We start from the raw sequence: 8931 nt of genomic DNA, 5'->3' as shown, positions 1-8931 counted from the left end.
ACCCGATAAGAAACCCATTGGTGTCAAGTGGACGTACAAGACGAAGTACAAGTTGCGATGGTCAGGTGGATCGTTCTAAAGCTACACTTGTCATGGAAGGTTACAAGCAAAATCCAAATTATTGATTATTTTAAGTATTTGCATCACTAGTTTGAATTGATACCATTATGAAGATCTTAGTATTTGTAGCTTAGATACGTTGGAAGATTCATTACATGGATGCGAAATCAGTATTTCTCAATGGTTTTCTTAAAGAGGAAGTCTATGTGGAGCAAGCACAAGGTTAGGAGAAGAAATGACATGAAAATCAAGTTTATAAACGGTAGAAGGCATTATATAGGCTAAAGCAAGTATCTTGAGTTTGGTACACGTATATTGACATGAATCTACTAGAGAATGGTTTTCAGAATTGCTCCTATGAGCATAATTGTCTATCAAGTTATATACTAATAGCTATATAATAAATGTGCATCTTGATGTTGATGACTTGATATTTACTGAGCGTTATAAAAAGATGATTGCTAAATCTAGGAGGCTATGATTAGCCAGTTTAATATGACAGATTTAGGATTGATGTCCTATTTTATAGGTCTTAAAGTAAAGTAGACAAATGATGGTATATTTCATTCACCACAGAAACATGCTCATGATATTTTGAAGTGATTGAAGATGGAATTGTTTAGATCAATTCGCAGTTCTATAGTAAAATGATTGGAGCCAAAGGAAGAATGAAATTGTGAACTTGTAAATCCCACTTATTTTAAAAGCATTGTTGACAATTTAAGATATTTAGCTTTTTTTTTAGGCTAGATATTAATCATGGTAGGGGAGTTGTTAGTCAATTCATGTAGAAACCATATTGGTCACATTTGCAGATAGCAAAAAGAATTTTACAATACGTCAATGGAACTTGTGATCATGGTTTTCTATATTCTTACACTCATAATTTCAATTTTGTGAGATACATAGACAGCAACTAGGCAAGTGATATGGGGCCTCCGATGAGTACTTCCGAATATGCTGTCTTTCTAGAATCAAAAGTAATTTCTTGGTCGTCAAAAAAATAAGTACTTGCACTCTTCAGAGCTAAAGCAAAATACATAGTGGTAGCTTTGATTGCATGTCAAGCCATTCGGCTTCATAGGATGTCATCTGAATTGATGCATCAACAAAAAGGTCCTGCCAAGTTAATGTATGATGATAAGTTGGCATTTGTATTAGCCAAAAATCTTGTTTTTAATGGTAGAAGCAAACGCATTGACATCAAGTATTACTATGTTCGTAAGCTAGTTAAATACTGTGAGGTTGAACTTAATTTCTACTGATCAAAAGATCATTTTGCAAATAATTTGACAACAAAGGCAGATTCGTACGAAAAAAATAAAGATGATGTTTGGTGTTAGTTGATTTTCATAATCAATTTTAGGGAAGCCGTTGAGATAATAAAGTTGATTTTGGTAGATATTTTGCTGGACAGAAGTTTGTAGAACATGGAAATTGCTTTTATATTGAAGTCGTATATAGTAAGGCATCGGAATTTGACGAGGAAACGAAAACTCAGAGAGGAAAAGTCAGTGGCGGACTTGTTGCTGATGGCTTAGAGAAAGAAAAATTAAAGTCTAATCTGTTCTGGACGTGCTTGCACAGCACGTTCCCCATTTACTAGCTGAACTTCTTTGCCGACTTCAAGAGTTGGTGGCTCTTTTATATGTAATATTTGTACTGTAAATAATATGTGTGCACTGGGTAGGGCTTCATGTAGAGAGGAGAGAAAAGATAGAGGGACTCTTATTTAAGCTTGTGCATGTTTGTTCTTCTTGCTGTAAGCTTATGCAGAAGGCATTTTCAATATAGTTCTTCCTCCTTTTTGGTATTTGTGTTTTTGCTCCAAATTATCAGAAGTTTATGTTGCTCTTACTCTATGGTTGTGGCTGAAGCTATGCCTTAGGAAATTTTCTGGAGACCCCGTGAAAGAGCTGATGGGAGTTTCCGTCATGAGATTTTAGTCCAAAAGTCGGGGGTTGACAGTGCATGAAATTATTAGTGAAGCTATTGTTGTTTTCTTTGGGTTCTTGTTTGTTGGGGGCGCACAGAAAAAGTTTGATACCTTCACTTGAGGAGATTGACAGATTAAGTCCAAGCTGATTGAGTCCAAGCTCTTCAAGATATACAATTGGATTCATCTTTACTAAAAGAGCTCAAGTCAATGGGTTATGGATTAAGTAGAATATATTGATTACTTCATACTACATTAATTATGGATTAAGTAGGATATATTGACTACTTCATACTACATTAATTTTTCGACGTGGGATTTTTCTAAAACAACTTATATGTGCAATCTAATATTGCAATCTTCAATTTTGGTAGATTGTCGGAAGAAAATGGAAGCTCAGTCTAATCAGACGGCAATAGAGAGAGTGGTTTCAGGGAGAGCTCTGCAGATGGCAAGCTCATTTCCATGCCAAGTCTGTGTGGTGGGTTTTCTCTGGGGAGTGTGTCTCGCCACTCTGTTTTTGGCTGCTCTCACTTCTTTTGGAGCATTTGGGTTCAGCAGAGTCTCATTGTCTCCAATTTCAATGGGGATTCCTCAGGGGAATTCAAGCTCAAACATAATCAGTGAGTCTTGATTTTTATCTTTTTTTTAATTTTATTTGCTTTTTTGTTCTGTTTCACTGGAAATCAGGAGTTGTCCCAATTAGAGAATAATCTTCAGCAAAGAATGATCTTTGGATTTTTTGTTAAACAGGTTTAGTGGTGATTTGGATAGGAATTGAATTGCGTAACCAGGATTAAGAACAATAACCTTCAAGGAAAAGAACTACAAATACTGAAACTGAAAATAAATTGTTAAATTGAATAATTACATAGAATTTGCTCTTGCTGATCGTGGATCTCTCTACAATCTTGAGTGCTGTTGGACTAAACCGTCAATCGTTATCTTCAGCTTCAATCGGCATCTTCACTTTGTCTCCTTTCTTCATTTCCCTACATCTAGCACTTAGCTGAATTAACAGTGACATTAGCCATGTTTTATAATCAAATTGGCATGTTCGTCAGACTATTCACCTCCGTGCGTCGATAGTTGTGTTTCATGTAATCATAATACGTGGTAATTGGCAAGAATTCCATTATCGATAACTTGCCGACAACCATATCAGCCCAAGCTATATGCTTGCTTGAATCGGCATCATGTCGATTACAAAGACTTGGTCACTTTTTTGTGTGTAGACTGTTCATATCTGTAGATGAATGATTTCCAATACATTATATGTGATGCTACGTTGATTATCTGATTTCTGAGATAAACTACCGGACTGCTGCTAATTTACTGCTGAGGGTAAAGTTGTAAAAGTTTCATATTTGACAGGAAATTTCTGCAACATTTACTTTGCATCTTACTTTAAGGAAAAGGCAGAGAAGCAAATTTTGGTCAATATATGGGGGGTTAAAAATAGCCTTCTTTGCAGGACTCAGTTCATCTGAAAGTTCCATGGTTTTCATGGATATTTGTCGACAGAGAGGGAAGATTAAGGAGGAAAACAGATGAAAAGTCATAATAGGGAATGATGAAATGGCGTGAATGATGCAACTGGGAACTTTCAGCTTTACTCGTTCAATTTAGTTTGTTGATTGGCCTTAGACTTCGACCTGAATGGAGATGCAAAATAACTCGGTGTACAAATAATTAATTTCACGATTCTTTCTGCAAGACTTCGGCAGAAATTGGACACTGTTCTCTCAACGTTATGTAGATCTTCCACGTTAAGATGTATACTATAATTGCAATGAGAAGGGTGAGTGTGAGCAGAAATGAAGTGAAAATGATCATTTGATTTAGTCATTTCTTCCATGAGGGGGTGCGTGGTACGAATTTTATCGATCCAATTCTCTTTTGGGAGCTCAAACAATTTTTTTCACCGTACAATGCAGATATCTTCGCGAGGTCAGATCGAGATTTTGATCTGAAAAGGCCACCGGGAAATGTCGATTCAGTGCAAAGTGAAGAACAACATCAAGATAGAGAGAGAGCCTCTTTGCTTTATTCAGCTTGGAGTGCTTTACTGAAAGAACCCACGGATGGAAGCGAGGAATTGCGTAAATTAGGACTAAGCAGATCCATGGTACCATCTGCTCCGCATTTGGAAGACTGCAAGTCACACGCTGGAGTAAATAAGCGACTCGACAGCTACGTTAAGAATGAAATATTCCCTCCATGGACTGGTTGGAAAGGGATATTGAAAATGCACTCGGCATCAATAACTGATGAGCAACCGGAGAATCTCAGGCGCCAAGAAATATCTGAAGGTTCTTCTCCTCCTTGGGTATGCTTCTTCATTTTTGGCACATCATGCAATAGGGATTTGAAATTGTGCAGATAGGTTACATCCGTTAGCTAATAGCAGGTGATGTTGACTCGATGATCATGTTGGCATACCGGGTTTGCGCCATTTCTTGAATCTATTGCCTTTGAGGAAAAATTGAATCAGCGTGCTTTGGTAGGGGTGAACGAATGAAACGTCTGTCTCAGTGTTTCTAGTGATCTAATTTTGCAGATCACTGGTTCGGATCTAGAAAACTATCCTCTCACGAGAAAAGTTCAAAGCGACCTGTGGATCCATCAGCATCCTTCGAACTGCAGCGACCCTAGAGTGAGATTCCTTGTGGCGGACTGGGAGAGATCGCCTGGGTTTGGTATGGAGCTCAAATTGCAGCAATGTGCGGGCTTCTTGCCATTGCTCTCTGTGAGAAACGGGTCCTCGTCACTAACTACTATAACAGAGCTGACCACAACGGTTGTAAGGGTATGAACTAGTCCTCTCGTGTTGCTAACTGTTGATATTCGTAGAAGCTCAAGATCTCCCAATTGACAAGTCTTAAATTGTCCTTTGCAGGATCAGCGCGCTCGAGCTGGTCATGCTACTTCCTCCCTGAAACATCCCAGGAATGCCGAGACCGCGCGCTTGAGCTGATCAGGAGTCACGATGCGTGGGAAAGTGGAATTATCACTGCGAAACAAAATTACAGCACGAAGCAAATATGGCACGGCAAAATTCCCAAGTAATTTAACTCCACTTTTACTCTTTCTTCGTTCAAGCTCCGTTAGTGTTAGAATATTTAAATAATAAACTATGCTTTCATCTAACAGTTTAAGCTTTTAGAACAGTTGGCAGTGATCCCACAAAATCTCACATCTTATCAGAGTTAGGAGGTCTTGAGTTCGAATCTTCCAGACCCCTATTTGCCTCCCCAATTAAATTTCCATGTTTAGTACTAGGCAAAAGATCAGACTAAGCATGAGGTTGGCAGTGGTCCCACAAAATCAACCCGACAACCAGACTAAGCATGAGGTTGATAGTGGTCTCACAAAATCAACCCAACAAAATCTCACAGTTAGCAATCAGCGACATTCAACCCATTACTGTTTCAATCTGTTCAGCTAAATAAGAATTCTAATACAGCTTTTGGGGGGATCCTTGGACTTACCTGAAGCCAACGACGGAGATAAATGGAAGGTTAATTTCACGTCACCGCGAAACGGACATAAGATGGTGGCGAGCGCAGGTACGAGAATACTTTGCTAGCGCAGCGTCCCATGTCAGTGATGACTGCATTCTGTTCTGACGTTCACTTCAAGCTCGATTTCGTGATTCGTTGCGATGATAACTAATGGTTTGTTTTCAGGGGGTGCGTTACTTGACGAGGTTTCAAACGAAGTACACATGCGGCTTGATGAATGCGGCACGGCATGCTGCTTTTGGAGCGGAAGCTGCAAAGATTGTCCTCCCAGGTCTACCCGAAAAATGGCCACAGGCATGCGTTGTTAGCTCAAGTGCTCCTGTCGCAGGAAATGGATCATCTTTAGCCAGTCATCTCATGAGAAATCTTCTGTTGCAGGAAGCTGCGGAGAAGCCTGCGTCGGACATCGAAAGGCTCGTTTGGTCCGATCGAAAACCGTGGGTTCCTCGGCCACTTCTGAGTATGCACGTGAGGATGGGCGACAAGGCTGGCGAAATGAAGGTGGTCGGATTCGAAGAGTACATCCGCCTCGCCGACCGCATGAGGATGCGGTTTCCTCACCTTCACAGCATATGGCTTTCCACAGAGATGCAGGTTAGTTTCCTGTTTCAGGCATCATGGTTCGCTGCGACAATAAAGGAAACGACGAATTGTGAATTACCATCGGCATCGAGTATCTTAAGATCGGAACATACCGGTTGCCTCCAGGAAGTCGTCGATAAGTCGAGATCATATGCGAGCTGGAACTTCTACAACACCGATGTGAGGCGACAAATGGGCAACACTTCGATGGCTGAATATGAGGCGAGCCTCGGGAGAGAGACGAGCACGAACTACCCGCTCGTGAATTTCCTGATGGCGTCGGACGCCGACTTTTTCATCGGGGCGCTGGGTTCGAACTGGTGCTTCCTCATAGACGGCATGCGAAACACCGGCGGGAAGGTAATGGCTGGGTACTTGAGCGTCAACAAAGACCGATTTTGGTAGGGTATCAAAGGCATGTATAGGTCGTGCCATGTGTTAGGAACGCAAAATGTTGAAAAGAAGAAACAGAGAAAGGAGGCATGAATTTTTACGCTGAAAAACGTTTGAAAATTAAAAAAGGGAAAACCCACGGTACTGCACTAAGAATCTCTTCACTATTGATATCAATTTTTAGAGGTATAAGTTATAACTATAAAAGAAATTGCCCATTATATAATAGGAATTAAGAGTATATTAAGTTATTGTAGACATGTAAGCCATCAACAATAAAAAAATCTCTTTACTTTAATATTATTAGACTCCAGAACTATATCAATCTCCCACTTGGCAGATGATCTCAAAAATGGAAACCATTATTATTGAATGATCACCGTATTTCCCAAAAATAGAAATTAATGACCGATGGAGGAACAATATCACCATTTTTGTTCATGGCAAATGGTTTTTCTTAGTTTTCACCCGTCTTTAGAACCTAAATTGTCATAGTGCAATGAACTCTTTATCACTAAAGGTCAATTGAAAAATTATGTGGTTCACCAGCTTTAGTCAAAAGCAAATAATGCAATAATGAAGAATACGTTTAGATGTTGTACTAGATCTTCTTAAAGTAGTTTAAATAAGTGTGATTCTTTTTTATCAGAGTTTATAGCAACAGTTCAGGATTCCTATCTAGAACACTCTTAAAACCTCTTTCTCTAGTTTCCTCCATTTGTTCCTCACACTAGATACTGCCGCAGACTTGTCATTGTACAACATATTTATATTGAATGTAGCATTATTTATTCTTATTATATTTCTATTCTATTCATCCTAGATTCTATAGACAAAATAATTAGAATTTAGGTCTCCAATGGAGGTTGGGATGCTTCTTGGTGGCTAGGCCTGATTCCCAAAGACTGGGCCCAAGACCTTTATTTCCATGACCATGTATAGGGCTCCTCCGCCTAAGTCACTAGTGCTTAAGTTCAAGTTTGTAGAGGTCGAGCTTGAGACCCTGGTGCCAATGCTTGGGTCCCCTATGGCCATGCCCAAATACTTGAATCTTGCGCCCAAATCATTGGCGCTTGGGCTTGGGTCCACGGAGGTTGGGCTTGGGACCCCGATCTAACACCTAGGTCCGAGTCCAATGGGGCTAGGCCCAAGTCCATAGAGGCCTAGCTTTGGACCCTAATGCATCTAGTCATTGGTGCTTGGACCCAAATCCATCGAGGCAGGCTTGAGACTTCAATACCCGTGGTTGGGTCCCAATAGTCATATTCACATATTTGAATCCCATGCTTAAAGTCACCAACGCTTAAGTTTGGTTTCATCAAGGTAGGCCTAGGTCCATAGAGGTTGGGCTCAGGATGCTAATACTTGTGTCCCAAATCCCTAGTGCCCATCCCATAGTATTTGGCTCCTGCACTCAAGTCACCGATACTTGCACTCAAGAGCCTGGTTTAGTGCTTGGGTTTGGGTCTATCAAGGTTGGGCCCACATGCTCAAAGACTGGAATCCCAAACACCCAAGAAGACCCCAATCTAGCACTTAGTTCGGAATCCACATAGATTGGGCCTGAGACTCCAGCGTCTATGCTAGGGCCCTCAATGGCCATGCCTAGGTACTTGACTTTTATGCTCAAGTCACTGAATATGAGGCTTGGGTTCATTGAGGCCAGCCTAGGCCGAGGTTCAATCCATGAAGGTTGGCGTGAAAGCCTTTGCATGTGCTAAGACTGTTAGGATCACAAATCTTTGAAGAGAAATTAGAGAAGAAAAACAAACAAATTTTTATGTGGAAAACTTCTCCAAAATCCAAGAGGGAAAAATTGCAATGCCACACTAGACAATCACTTCACTATTAGTATCAATATAAGCTTTACAAGTTTTAGTGTTACAACTACAAAAGATATTCTTCTAATATATACTGCAAGAATTTAAGCATATGTAGTTATGATGAAAGTTACATCTATGTCATTATGAACAGTAAAAATTTTATTCTCTACTTTAGCATGAAAATTACATATATCCCATTAGCAGTAAAAGTTATGCACTTGAATATTATTTTATTTATTTTTATTAGACTCCACAACTCCATCAAAAGGTCCCTAGATCATGCCCTAAAAAGCCAACACAATGAGTCTAACTGATTCTAGCTCTCTTGTATTACAAGAATGGTGCATATCATTTTAAGAATAAAAAATGATGTTTCCTTTTTCAAGTGGAAAAAAAAAAAAATTCTAGTTCATATTCAAATTTCAACCAAATTAAGACAAATATTGCCATTTTTCTGGAGCATAACTTCTTAAAAACATTTTTTGGAAATGTTAAATTTTTCCATGAATCGAAGGAGCCTTGAGATCAAATGGGGGAAACCAAAATCCAAACCAGGCACTTATTATGTTTTTCAATGTGGTGTATCAAGTGGTTCTAACTTTTTTTTGTCCGA

The 8931-nt window shown here is 39.6% G+C and overlaps 1 non-coding gene across 1 annotated transcript; it reads left to right on the top strand.

Moving 5' to 3' along the window:
- Positions 1-2149: 2149 nt before the first annotated feature.
- LOC104432792 lies at positions 2150-6571 on the top strand. The gene is made up of 9 exons (XR_005548717.1): positions 2150-2222; positions 2371-2619; positions 3934-4325; positions 4557-4805; positions 4896-5061; positions 5463-5565; positions 5686-5814; positions 5899-6114; positions 6229-6571. It is a non-coding gene; the product is annotated as an uncharacterized LOC104432792 (transcript).
- Positions 6572-8931: the final 2360 nt, after the last annotated feature.

The sequence above is a fragment of the Eucalyptus grandis genome, chromosome 2 (assembly GCF_016545825.1).
Source record: "Eucalyptus grandis isolate ANBG69807.140 chromosome 2, ASM1654582v1, whole genome shotgun sequence".
NCBI lineage: Eukaryota > Viridiplantae > Streptophyta > Magnoliopsida > Myrtales > Myrtaceae > Eucalyptus > Eucalyptus grandis.
This window is presented reverse-complemented; position numbering and strand designations above follow the sequence as displayed.